This window comes from Entelurus aequoreus, linkage group LG11 (genome assembly GCF_033978785.1).
Source record: "Entelurus aequoreus isolate RoL-2023_Sb linkage group LG11, RoL_Eaeq_v1.1, whole genome shotgun sequence".
Lineage (NCBI taxonomy): Eukaryota > Metazoa > Chordata > Actinopteri > Syngnathiformes > Syngnathidae > Entelurus > Entelurus aequoreus.
Window position 1 is genome coordinate 13,063,115 of NC_084741.1, and position 13,641 is coordinate 13,076,755.

The following is a 13,641-nucleotide window of genomic DNA, read 5'->3' on the forward strand; positions in this document are numbered from 1 at the left end:
TTTAACCCAAAAGTTCAGTTATGACAACTTAATGTTGAGTTATTCCAAACCAAATTATTGGGTTGAAATATTTAACCAAAAAGTTGAGTTATAATAACTCAATGTTGGGTTCTTCCCAACCAAACTATTGGGTTGAATTATTGAACCAAAAAGTTGAGTTATGATAATTTAATGTTGAGTTATTCCCAACCAAACTATTGGGTTGAATTATTTAACCCAAAATTTGAGTTATAACTTAATGTTGGGTTATTCCCAACCAAACTATTGGGTTCAATTATGTAACCCAAAAGTTCAGTTATGACAACTTAATGTTGGGTTATTTCCAACCAAACTATTGGGTTCAATTATTTAACCCAAAAGTTCAGTTATGACAACTTGATGTTGAGTTATTCCAAACCAAATTATTAGGTTGAAATATTTAACCAAAAAGTTGAGTTATAATAACTCAATGTTGGGTTATTCCCAACCAAACTATTGGGTTGAATTATTGAACCAAAAAGTTGAGTTATGATCATTTAATGTTGAGTTATTCCCAACCAAACTATTGGGTTGAATTATTTAACCCAAAATTTGAGTTATAACTTAATGTTGGGTTATTCCCAACCAAACTATTGGGTTCAATTATTTAACCAAAAAGTTCAGTTATGACAACTTAATGTTGAGTTATTCCAAACCAAATTATTGGGTTGAAATATTTAACCAAAAAGTTGAGTTATAATAACTCAATGTTGGGTTATTCCCAACCAAACTATTGGGTTGAATTATTGAACCCAAAAGTTGAGTTATGATAACTTAATGTTGGGTAATTCCCAACCAAACTATTGGGTTGAATTATTTAACCCAAAAGTTGAGTTATGATAACTTAATGTTGAGTTATTCCCAACCAAATTATTGGGTTGAGTTATTGAACCAAAAAGTTGAGTTATGATAACCTAGAGGCCTACTGAAATGAGATTTTCTTATTTAAACGGGGATAGCAGATCCATTCTATGTGTCATACTTGATCATTTCGCGATATTGCCATATTTTTGCTGAAAGGATTTAGTAGAGAACATTGACGATAAAGTTCGCAACTTTTGGTCGCTGATAAAAAAAAGCCTTACCTGTACCGGAAGTAGCGTGACGTCACAGGTTGTGGAGCTCCTCACATCTGCACATTGTTTACAATCATGGCCACCAGCAGAGAGAGCGATTGGGGCCGAGAAAGTGACGATTTCCCCATTAATTTGAGCGAGGATGAAAGATTTGTGGATGAGGAAAGTGAGAGTGAAGGATTAGAGGGCAGCGATTCAGATAGGGAAGATGCTGTGAGAGGCGGGTGGGACCTGATATTCAGCTGGGAATGACTACAACAGTAAATAAACACAAGACATATATATACTCTATTAGCCACAACACAACCAGGCTTATATTTAATATGCCACAAATTAATCCCGCATAACAAACACCTCCCCCCTCCCGTCCATATAACCCGCCAATACAACTCAAACACCCGCACAACACACTCAATCCCACAGCCCAAAGTACCGCTCACCTCCGTAAAGTTCATACAGCACATATATTTCCCCAAAGTTACGTACGTGACATGCACATAGCGGCACGCACGTACGGGCAAGCGATCAAATGTTTGGAAGCCAAAGCTGCGTGCTCACGGTAGCGCGTCTGCTATCCAACTCAAAGTCCTCCTGGTAAGAGTCTATGTTGTCCCAGTTCTCCACAGGCCAATGGTAAAGCTTGACTGTCATCGTTCGGGAATGTAAACAATGAAACACCGGCTACGACGTAGCCGCTACGTGTTTGTGTTGCTGCAGCCGGCCGCTAATACACCGCTTCCCACCTACAGCTTTCTTCTTTGCTATCTCCATTGTTCATTAAACAAATTGCAAAAGATTCACCAACACAGATGTCCAGAATACTGTGGAATTTTGCGATGAAAACAGACAACTTAATAGCTGGCCACAATGCTGTCCCAAAATGTCCGCTACAATCCGTGATGTCAGAATCAGAATCAGAATAGTTTTAATGCCATTGTTTGAGAACGGGTTCACAAACTAGGAATTTTTCTTGGTGCAATCGTGCAACATAAAACACATATTTGGTAATAAAAAGAGCTGTAACTGAGCTATCAGATAGACTTAGAAGGAATTCAAGGAATTCAAGGAGCTACTGTTAGGAGTTATTGTTCATTTGCCTGATGGCCGAGGGGAAAAAACTGTTCAGGTGGCAGGAGGTGTGGGTCTGGATGGAGCGTAGTCTCCTGCCTGAGGGGAGAGGGGAGAATAGCGTGTGTCACGCGCAAACGTCATCATACCGAGACGTTTTCAGCAGGATATTTCGCGGGAAATTTAAAATTGCACTTTAGTAAGCTAACCCGGCCGTATTGGCATGTTTTGCAATGTTAATATTTCATCATTGATATATAAACTATCAGACTGCGTGGTCGCTAGTAGTGGCTTTCAGTAGGTCTTTTAAGTCGTCATCGCAAAATTCCACAGTATTCTGGACATCTGTGTTGGCGAATCTTTTGCAATTTGTTTAATGAACAATGGAGATAGCAAAGAAGAAAGTTGTAGGTGGGAAACGGTGTATTAGCGGCCGGCTGCAGCAACACAAACACGTAGCGGCTACGATGCAGTTTTATTGTTTACATTCCCGAACGTTGACAGTCAAGCTTTACCATTGGCCTGTGGAGAACTGGGACAACATATACTCTAACCAGAAGGACTTTTGAGTTGGATAGCAGACGCGCTACCGTGAGTACGCAGCTGCGGCTTACAAACATTTGATCGCTTACCCGTACGTGCGTACCGCTATGTGCATGTCACGTACGTAACTTTGGGGAAATATATGTGCTGTATGAACTTTACGGAGGTGAGCGGTACTTTGGGCTGTGGGATTGAGTGTGTTGTGCGGGTGTTTGATTTGTATTGGCGGGTTATATGGACGGGAGGGGGGAGGTGTTTGTTATGTGGCATATTAAATATAAGCCTGGTTGTGTTGTGGCTAATAGAGTATATATATGTCTTGTGTTTATTTACTGTTGTAGTCATTCCCAGCTGAATATCAGGTCTCACAGCATCTTCCCTATCTGAATCGCTTCCACTGCCCTCTAGTCCTTCACTCTCACTTTCCTCATCCACGAATCTTTCATCCTCGCTCAACTTAATGGGATAATCGTCGCTTTCTCGGTCCGAATTGCCCTTGCTGCTGGTGGGAATGATTGTAAACAATGTGCAGATGTGAGGAGCTCCACAACCTGTGACGTCACGCTACTTCTGGTACAGGCAAGGCTTTTTTATCAGCGGCCAAAAGTTGCGAACTTTATCGTCGATGTTCTCTACTAAATCCTTTCAGCAAAAATATGGCGATATCGCGAAATGATCAAGTATGACACATAGAATGGACCTGCTATCCCCGTTTAAATAAGAACATCTCACTTCAGTAGGCCTTTAATGTTGGGTTATTCCCAACCAAACTATTGGGTTGTATAATTTAACCCAAAAGTTGTCGTCATTATTTGCTTCATGCAACCTGCTACGTAAGTTGTTTGTTTCGTGCCAAAGTTACGTGATTATTTCTTGTCCAAAGTCCGTGCTAAGTGTTAGCTGGTCCGTCTGCATTTCGGGAGAACAAACCCCGCAGTAAGCTGCGAAAACCCCGTCGTGACAAATGTTTGAGTTTGAGTTTTGAGTTTATTTGGAACATGCGTGCATACAACATGATACATCACAATTTCCAGTTTCTCTTTTCAACATGTTCGAAAAGGAGTAGGAAGAAGCAGAGCTTATTTAATCCTACCCCTTTTCTTTACATAACAGTTGCTGAAACTTTTTGTTCACTTCCTGTTCACAATTTATTCACAATAAACTCCATAAGTAATCACAATAAAAATAAATAATAGTAATAATTTAATAATAACAATTGGTGAAGTAAGTCATATTTCATATAATGAGATAAGTAAGATTACCTTAAGAATGAATGAATGGATGGATGAAATAAATTGAGAATGTTTATCATGGTTCTTCTTCTTTATACTTTGTAAACACTTTAAGTTTGAAGAGTTTCTTGAAGTGGATCATATTAGTACATTGTTTGATTGCTTTGCTTAATCCATTCCATCATTTAATTCCACATATTGATATACTGAAGGTCTTAAGTGTTGTACGTGCGTACAAATGTTTTAAATTACGTTTTTCTCTAAGATTATATTTCTCCCCTTTTGTTGAGAAGCATTGTTGTATATTCTTGGCCAGCAGGTTATAGTTTGCTTTGTGCATAATTTTAGCTGTTTGCAAATTCACTATGTCGTGGAATTTCAGTATATTTGATTCAATAAATAAAGGATTTGTATGTTCTCTATATCCAACATTATGCATTATTCTAACTAGAGATGTCCGATAATATCGGTCTGCCGATATTATCGGCCGATAAATGCGTTAAAATGTAATATCGGAAATTATCGGTATCGTTTTTTTTATTATCAGTATCGGGTTTTTTTTTTGGGTTTTTTTGTTTTTTTTGTTTATTAAATCCACATAAAAAACACAAGATACACTTACAATTAGTGCACCAACCCAAAAAACCTCCCTCCCCCATTTACACTCATTCACACAAAAGGGTTGTTTCTTTCTGTTATTAATATTCTGGTTCCTACATTATATATCAATATATATCAATACAGTCTGCAAGGGATACAGTCCGTAAGCACACATGATTGTGCGTGCTGCTGGTCCACTAATAATACTAACCTTTAACAGTTAATTTTACAAATTTTCATTAATTACTAGTTTCTATGTAACTGTTTTTATATTGTTTTACTTTCTTTTTTTATTCAAGAAAATGTTTCTAATTTAGTTATCTTATTTTATTTGATTCATTTTTTTTAAAAAGTACCTTATCTTCACCATACCTGGTTGTCCAAATTAGGCATAATAATGTGTTAATTCCACGACTGTATATATCGGTTGATATCGGTATCGGTTGATATCGGTATCGGTAATTAAAGACTTGGACAATATCGGCATATCGGATATCGGCAAAAAGCCATTATCGGACATCCCTAATTCTAACTGATCTTTTTTGTAACACCGTTAATGAATGAAGTGTACTTTTGTAATTATTTCCCCATATTTCTACACAATAAGTCAGATATGTAACACTAGCGAGCAGTAGAGAATATGAAGTGATTTTTGGTCTAGAACATGTTTTGCTTTATTCATTATTGACGTGTTTCTCGCTACTTTATGTTGTATATTTTTTACGTGAGATTTCCAGTTCAATTTGTCATCAATCATTATGCCTAGAAATGTAGTTTCATTTACTCTTTCAATTCCTACTCCATCTATTTGTATTTGTGTTTGACTTTCTCTTCTACTGTTACCAAATAGCATTATCTTAGTTTCACTGAGATTCAATGATAATCTGTTTTTGTCAAACCATCTTTTTAATTGTGTGTATAGTAAAATGTAAAAAGGACAACCTTACACTCCTTTTTGAGAACGTTTGTCCATCCGACATTGTGGGGACTCGTTTCCTTTCTTGACGCAAACCCCCCCCCAAAAAAACTTCCCAAATGTTCTCGCGTGATCCGAGACTCCCTGCCTTCAAATGTTGGAACTAGGGTTGTCCCGATATCAATATTTTTGTACAGGTACCAAAACTATTTAGATACTTTTCGTTACTTTTCGATACTTTTCTAAATAAAGGGGACCACAAAATATGGCATTATTGGTTTTATTTTAACAAAAAATCTTACGGTACATGAAACATATGTTTATTATTGCAAGTTTGTCCTTAAATAAAATAGGGAACATACAATACAACTTGTCTTTTAGTAGTAAATAAACAAACAAAGACTTTGTCAACATTAAGGACAAGCTGTAAAAAAATTTAGTATTAATCCAGTGGTCCCCAACCACCGGGCCACGGGCCGGTACCGGTCCGCGGACCGATTGGTACCGGGCCGCGCAAGAAATTAAATGTATTTATTTATTTTTATTTTTTTTATTTTATTTATTTTTTTTTTTTAAATTAAATCAACATAAAAAACACAATATATACATTATATATCAATATAGATCAATACAGTCTGCAGGGATACAGTCCGTAAGCACACATGATTGTATTTCAAAAAGGTTGGGGACCACTGTATTAATCTACTTGTTCATTTACTGTTAATATCTGCTTACTTTCTGTTTCAACATGTTCTATCTACACTTCTGTTCAAATGTAATAATCACTTATTCTTCTCTTCTTTGATACTTTACATTAGTTTTGTCTGATACCACAAATGTAGGCATCAATCCGATACCAAGTAGTTACAGGATCATACATTGCTCATATTCAAAGTCCTCATGTGTCCAGGGCTTATATTTCCTGAGTTTATAAACATTATATCATTTTTTTTTGTCAATGAAAGATGTGATGCCAAAAAATATCGACGTAATCATAGTAGTATTGACTAGATACGGTCCTGTACTTGGTATCATTACAGTAGATCCACCAATGGCGTTTGTTTACATTGTGGCTGCGGTGTGTAACAAAGCATATTTAGCTATTCCTCATCATGCAGTGATAATGATACTTGTGAGAAACTTCCTTTATTTGTCGCCATGGAGGCGAGGATTAGTGATTTAGAAGTAGCTAAATTTAGCCGCTAGCTAGCTAGCTAGCTGGCCATGTCTTAAAGCACCTCTTCCTGAGGGTGTTTCAGTGTTATAACTTCACCTTTATATTTACTTTTTACACCAAAATGCGTCCATTCTCCCTTTTCTGTCTACACACTGTGTCTGCTTGTAAGTACTCTGTGATTGTGTGCTGCCGAACATGCTCCTATGCTCGTAAAAACCAGCAATGTCACGAGGTGGCGACGACGGGGGGTTGCAGGGGATGGGGGACCGGTACTTTTTAGAGACGGTATAGTACCGAATATGATTCATTAGTATGGCGGTACTATACTAGTACCGGTATATCGTACAACCCTGGTTGGAACTTTTCTGTTCCGATGTTTGCTTGCCTTCAGGGCCCGCTGACCCTCCCGCTCATCTCTTGTCTCCGCACTCCGGTTCTTTCTGTGCTTCTTTTCCGTACAATCTGGCCTCCGCCGCTTCGCCTTTTCCCTCCCGCCTTCCTTCCTCCGTCTGCCACTCCGAGAAGGAGCGAGTGCCAAACGTCCCTCGCCCGTGGTGACAAAAAAGGGCCGCTTCCCATCCCCTCCGTCCCCCTTTCTTCCCTGCACCTCCCTCGGCCCCTCTTGAGAGAATTAACCCAGATTTGGAAATGAACACGTTTTTTTTTTCTCCCTTCAATCTCTCTCTCTCTGCTCTCTTTCTCTCTCTTTCACGGTCTCTCCATCTTTTTGGTCCTAAAAACAGCAACCGAGTCTTGGAGAGAAGCGAGTACCACCTCCATCCTTCCATCCTCCATCTCGTCCTCCTCCTCACCCTGCCTGTGGGCTCGCGGATATTTACCACTTCTCTCTTGGCTTTCCTGGAAAGCTACACTCGCGCTGGCTTTTCTGCTGTTTTTGGCCAGAAAGCGTTTTTGTTTCGTGTTTTCTTTTTTTCTTTTTTCCCTTTTCCCCTTTTCTTCGTCTTCTCTCCCCCTGCTTTTTGAGGTGGATCCACAGGTTTCTCAGGAAGATCCCTCGGACATACTCTCAGGTATCCACCTGTCGGGTTTTAGGCGCCAGTTTCCTTTCCGAGGCGCTTGGCGAAGTAGCGCAGTTCGACGCGCCCGAAAAGGAGTAGGAAGAAGCCGAACTTATTCGGTTTCCTGCAGGGGACGATTGTATTTTTCATCTCAGAACTTTGCTCCGACAAACTAAATTTGTGCTCCCAAACGGCTACATATTTTAATCAATTAATCACACTTTTGCAATATGATTGATCACGATTAATCGCAGTAAATAATTATGTGCATAATTTAAATTAATCTTAAAATTTTAAAAGACCAATATTTTGACACTTTTTATAGTCAGAATGTCGTACTGATAGTATTGTATTTGTTCAGAAATTGCTAACAATTGGTTCTATTCAGCAGTTGCATACTTTTATCCGAGTAATCACACTTTTGCAATATGATTAATCACGATTAATCGTAGTAAATTATGTGCATGATTTAAATTAATCTGAAAATTTTAAAAGACCAATATTTTGACACTTTTTATAGTCAGAATGTCGTACTGATAGTATTTTATTTGTTCAGAAATTGCTAACAATTGGTTCTATTCAGCAGTTGCATACTTTTATCCGAGTAATCACACTTTTGCAATATGATTAATCACGATTAATCGTAGTAAATTATGTGCATAATTTAAATTAATCTGAAAATTTTAAAAGACCAATATTTTGACACTTTTTATAGTCAGAATGTCGTACTGATAGTATTTTATTTGTTCAGAAATTGCTAACAATTGGTTCTATTCAGCAGTTGCATACTTTTATCCGAGTAATCACACTTTTGCAATATGATTAATCACGATTAATCGTAGTAAATTATGTGCATAATTTAAATTAATCTGAAAATTTTAAAAGACCAATATTTTGACACTTTTTATAGTCAGAATGTCGTACTGATAGTATTTTATTTGTTCAGAAATTGCTAACAATTGGTTCTATTCAGCAGTTGCATACTTTTATCCGAGTAATCACACTTTTGCAATATGATTAATCACGATTAATCGTAGTAAATTATGTGCATAATTTAAATGAATCTGAAAATTTTAAAAGACCAATATTTTGACACTTTTTATAGTCAGAATGTCGTACTGATAGTATTTTATTTGTTCAGAAATTGCTAACAATTGGTTCTATTCAGCAGTTGCATACTTTTATCCGAGTAATCACACTTTTGCAATATGATTAATCACGATTAATCGTAGTAAATTATGTGCATAATTTAAATTAATCTGAAAATTTTAAAAGACCAATATTTTGACACTTTTTATAGTCAGAATGTTGTACTGATAGTATTTTATTTGTTCAGAAACTGCTAACAATTGGTTCTATTCAGCAGTTGCATACTTTTATCAGAGTAATCACACTTTTGCAATATGATTAATCACAGTAAATTAATTATGTGCATAATTTAAATACATTTAAAAAAGACCAGTATTTTGACACACTTTGTATAGTCAGAATGTCATACTTATAGTATTTTTTTTATTTATATTGCTAACAGTTTGTGCTTTCAAACAATTACATACTTTTATCCGATAAATCACACTTTTGCAGTTTGATTAATCAGGATTAATCGCAGTAAATTACTTGCGTGCATAATTTAAGTACATTTTTAAAAGACAAATATTTTGACACATTTTATAGTCAAAATGTCGTACTAATAGTATTGTATTTGTTCAGAAATTGCCAACAAGTTGTGCTGTTAATTGATTACATACTTTTATTTGATAAATCGCACTTTTGCCGTTTGATTAATCGCGATTAATCGCAGTAAATTACCTATGTCCATCCGTCCATTTTTCCGCTTGTGCCAAATTTTAATACATTTTTAAAAGACCATTATTTTGACACACATTTTATAGTCAGAATGTCGTACTGATAGTATTTTATTTGTTCAGAAATTGCTAACAATTGGTTCTATTCAGCAGTTGCATACATTTATCCGAGTAATCACACTTTTGCAATATGATTAATCACGATTAATCGTAGTAAATTATGTGCATAATTTAAATTAATCTGAAAATTTTAAAAGACCAATATTTTGACACTTTTTATAGTCAGAATGTCGTACTGATAGTATTTTATTTGTTCAGATATTGCTAACAATTGGTTCTATTCAGCAGTTGCATACTTTTATCCGAGTAATCACACTTTTGCAATATGATTAATCACGATTAATCGTAGTAAATTATGTGCATAATTTAAATTAATCTGAAAATTTTAAAAGACCAATATTTTGACACTTTTTATAGTCAGAATGTCATACTGATAGTATTTTATTTGTTCAGAAATTGCTAACAATTGGTTATATTCAGCAGTTGCATACTTTTATCCGAGTAATCACACTTTTGCAATATGATTAATCACGATTAATCGTAGTAAATTATGTGCATAATTTAAATTAATCTGAAAATTTTAAAAGACCAATATTTTGACACTTTTTATAGTCAGAATGTCGTACTGATAGTATTTTATTTGTTCAGAAATTGCTAACAATTGGTTCTATTCAGCAGTTGCATACTTTTATCCGAGTAATCACACTTTTGCAATATGATTAATCACGATTAATCGTAGTAAATTATGTGCATAATTTAAATTAATCTGAAAATTTTAAAAGACCAATATTTTGATACTTTTTATAGTCAGAATGTCGTACTGATAGTATTTTATTTGTTCAGAAATTGCTAACAATTGGTTCTATTCAGCAGTTGCATACTTTTATCCGAGTAATCACACTTTTGCAATATGATTAATCACGATTAATCGTAGTAAATTATGTGCATAATTTAAATTAATCTGAAAATTTTAAAAGACCAATATTTTGACACTTTTTATAGTCAGAATGTTGTACTGATAGTATTTTATTTGTTCAGAAACTGCTAATAATTGGTTCTATTCAGCAGTTGCATACTTTTATCCGAGTAATCACACTTTTGCAATATGATTAATCACAGTAAATTAATTATGTGCATAATTTAAATACATTTAAAAAAGACCAGTATTTTGACACACTTTGTATAGTCAGAATGTCATACTTATAGTATTTTTTTTATTTAAATTGCTAACAGTTTGTGCTTTCAAACAATTACATACTTTTATCCGATAAATCACACTTTTGCAGTTTGATTAATCAGGATTAATCGCAGTAAATTACTTGCGTGCATAATTTAAGTACATTTTTAAAAGACAAATATTTTGACACGCATTTTATAGTCAAAATGTCGTACTAATAGTATTGTATTTGTTCAGAAATTGCCAACAAGTTGTGCTGTTAAATGATTACATACTTTTATTCGATAAATCGCGCTTTTGCCGTTTGATTAATCGCGATTAATCGCAGTAAATTACCTATGTCCATCCGTCCATTTTCCGCTTGTGCCAAATTTTAATAAATTTTTAAAAGACCATTATTTTGACACACATTTTATAGTCAGAATGTCGTACTAATAGTATTTTATTTGTTCAGAAATTGCTAACAATTCGTGCTGTTAAATGATTACATATTTTTATCCAATCAATCACACTTTTGCAATATAATTAATCACGATTAATCGCAGTAAATTAATTAAATGCATAATTTAAATACATTTGAAAAAGACCAATATTTTCACACACTTTGTATAGTCAGAATGTCATACTTATAGTATTTATTTTTAATTGCTAACAATTCGTGCTTTCAAACACTTGCATACTTTTATCCGATAAATCACACTTTTGCAGTTTGATTAATCATGATTAATCGAAGTAAATAATTATGTGCACAATTTAAATACATTTTAAAAAGACCAATATTTTGACATACATTTTATAGTCGGAATGTCGTACTAATAGTATTTTATTTGTTCAGAAATTGCTAACAATTCATGATGTTAAAACGATTACATACTTTTATCCGATAAATCGCACTTTTGCAATTTGATTCATCGTGATTTATGGCAGTAAGTAAGACATTTTATAGTCAGAATGTCATACTTATAGTATTTTATTTGTTCAGAAATTGCTAACAATTGGTTCTATTCAGCAATTGCATACTTTTGTCCGAGTAATCACACTTTTGCAATATGATTAATCACGATTAATCACAGTAAATTAATTATGTGCATAATTTAAATACATTTAAAAAAGACCAATATTTCGACACACTTTGTATAGTCAGAATGTCATACTTATAGTATTTTTTATTTATTTAAATTGCTAACAGTTCGTGCTTTCAAACACTTACATACTTTTATCCGATAAATCACACTTTTGCAATTTGATTAATCAGGATTAATCGCAGTAAATTACTTGCGTGCATAATTTAAGTACATTTTTAAAATACAAATATTTTGACACACATTTTATAGTCAAAATGTCGTACTAATAGTATTGTATTTGTTCATAAATTGCCAACAAGTTTTGCTGTTAAATGATTACATACTTTTATCCGAGAAATCGCACTTTTGCAGTTTGATTAATCGTGATTAATCGCAGTAAATTACCTATGTCCATCCGTCCATTTTCCGCTTGTGCCAAATTTTAAGAAATTTTTAAAAGACCATTATTTTGACACACATTTTATAGTCAGAATGTCGTACTAATAGTATTTTATTTGTTCAGAAATTGCTAACAATTCGTGCTGTTAAATGATTACATATTTTTATCCAATCAATCACACTTTTGCAATATAATTAATCACGATTAATCGCAGTAAATTAATTAAATGCATAATTTAAATACATTTGAAAAAGACCAATATTTTCACACACTTTGTATAGTCAGAATGTCATACTTATAGTATTTATTTTTAATTGCTAACAATTTGTGCTTTCAAACACTTGCATACTTTTATCCGATAAATCACACTTTTGCAGTTTGATTAATCATGATTAATCGAAGTAAATAATTATGTGCACAATTTAAATACATTTTAAAAAGACCAATATTTTTGACATACATTTTATAGTCGGAATGTCATACTAATAGTATTTTATTTGTTCAGAAATTGCTAACAATTCATGATGTTAAAACGATTACATACTTTTATCCGATAAATCGCACTTTTGCAATTTGATTCATTGTGATTTATCGCAGTAAGTAAGACATTTTATAGTCAGAATGTCATACTTAGTATTTTATTTGTTCAGAAATTGCTAACAATTGGTTCTATTCAGCAATTGCATACTTTTGTCCGAGTAATCACACTTTTGCAATATGATTAATCAAGATTAATCACAGTAAATTAATTATGTGCATAATTTAAATACATTTTAAAAAGACCAATATTTCGACACACTTTGTATAGTCAGAATGTCATACTTATAGTATTTTTTTTTAATTTAAATTGCTAACAGTTCGTGCTTTCAAACACTTACATACTTTTATCCGATAAATCACACTTTTGCAATTTAATTAATCAGGATTAATCGCAGTAAATTACTTGCGTGCATAATTTAAGTACATTTTTAAAAGACAAATATTTTGACACACATTTTATAGTCAAAATGTCATACTAATAGTATTGTATTTGTTCAGAAATTGCTGTTAAATGATTACATACTTTTATCCGAGAAATCGCACTTTTGCAGTTTGATTAATCGCGATTAATCGCAGTAAATTACCTATGTCCATCCGTCCATTTTCCGCTTGTGCCAAATTTTAATACATTTTTAAAAGACCATTATTTTGACACACATTTTATAGTCAGAATGTCATACTAATAGTATTTTATTTGTTCAGAAATTGCTAACAATTTGTGCTGTCAAACGATTGCATACTTTTATCCGATAAATCGCACTTTTGCAGTTTGATTATTCGCGATTAATCGCAGTAAGTATGACATTTTATAGTCAGAATGTCATACTTATAGTATTGTATTTGTTCAGAAATTGGTAACAATTTGTGCTGTTAAATGATTACATATTTTTATCCGATCAATCACACTTTTGCAGTATAATTAATCACGATTAATCGCAGTAAATTA

The 13,641-nt window shown here is 33.8% G+C and overlaps 1 protein-coding gene across 4 annotated transcripts in view; it reads left to right on the forward strand.

Annotated features, from left to right (window-relative positions):
* Positions 1 to 13,641, forward strand: part of prkcg (protein kinase C, gamma) — a 111,993-nt gene that overhangs the window by 11,277 nt on the left and 87,075 nt on the right. Inside the window, exon 1 of one of the 4 annotated variants that reach the window (XM_062062531.1) lies at positions 7,425 to 7,661. The exons of the other annotated variants lie outside the window; for them this stretch is intronic. The gene's annotated coding sequence lies outside the window, so the exon portion shown is untranslated. Of the gene's footprint in view, positions 1 to 7,424; positions 7,662 to 13,641 lie in introns of those variants that run through there. 4 annotated transcript variants of the gene reach the window in all.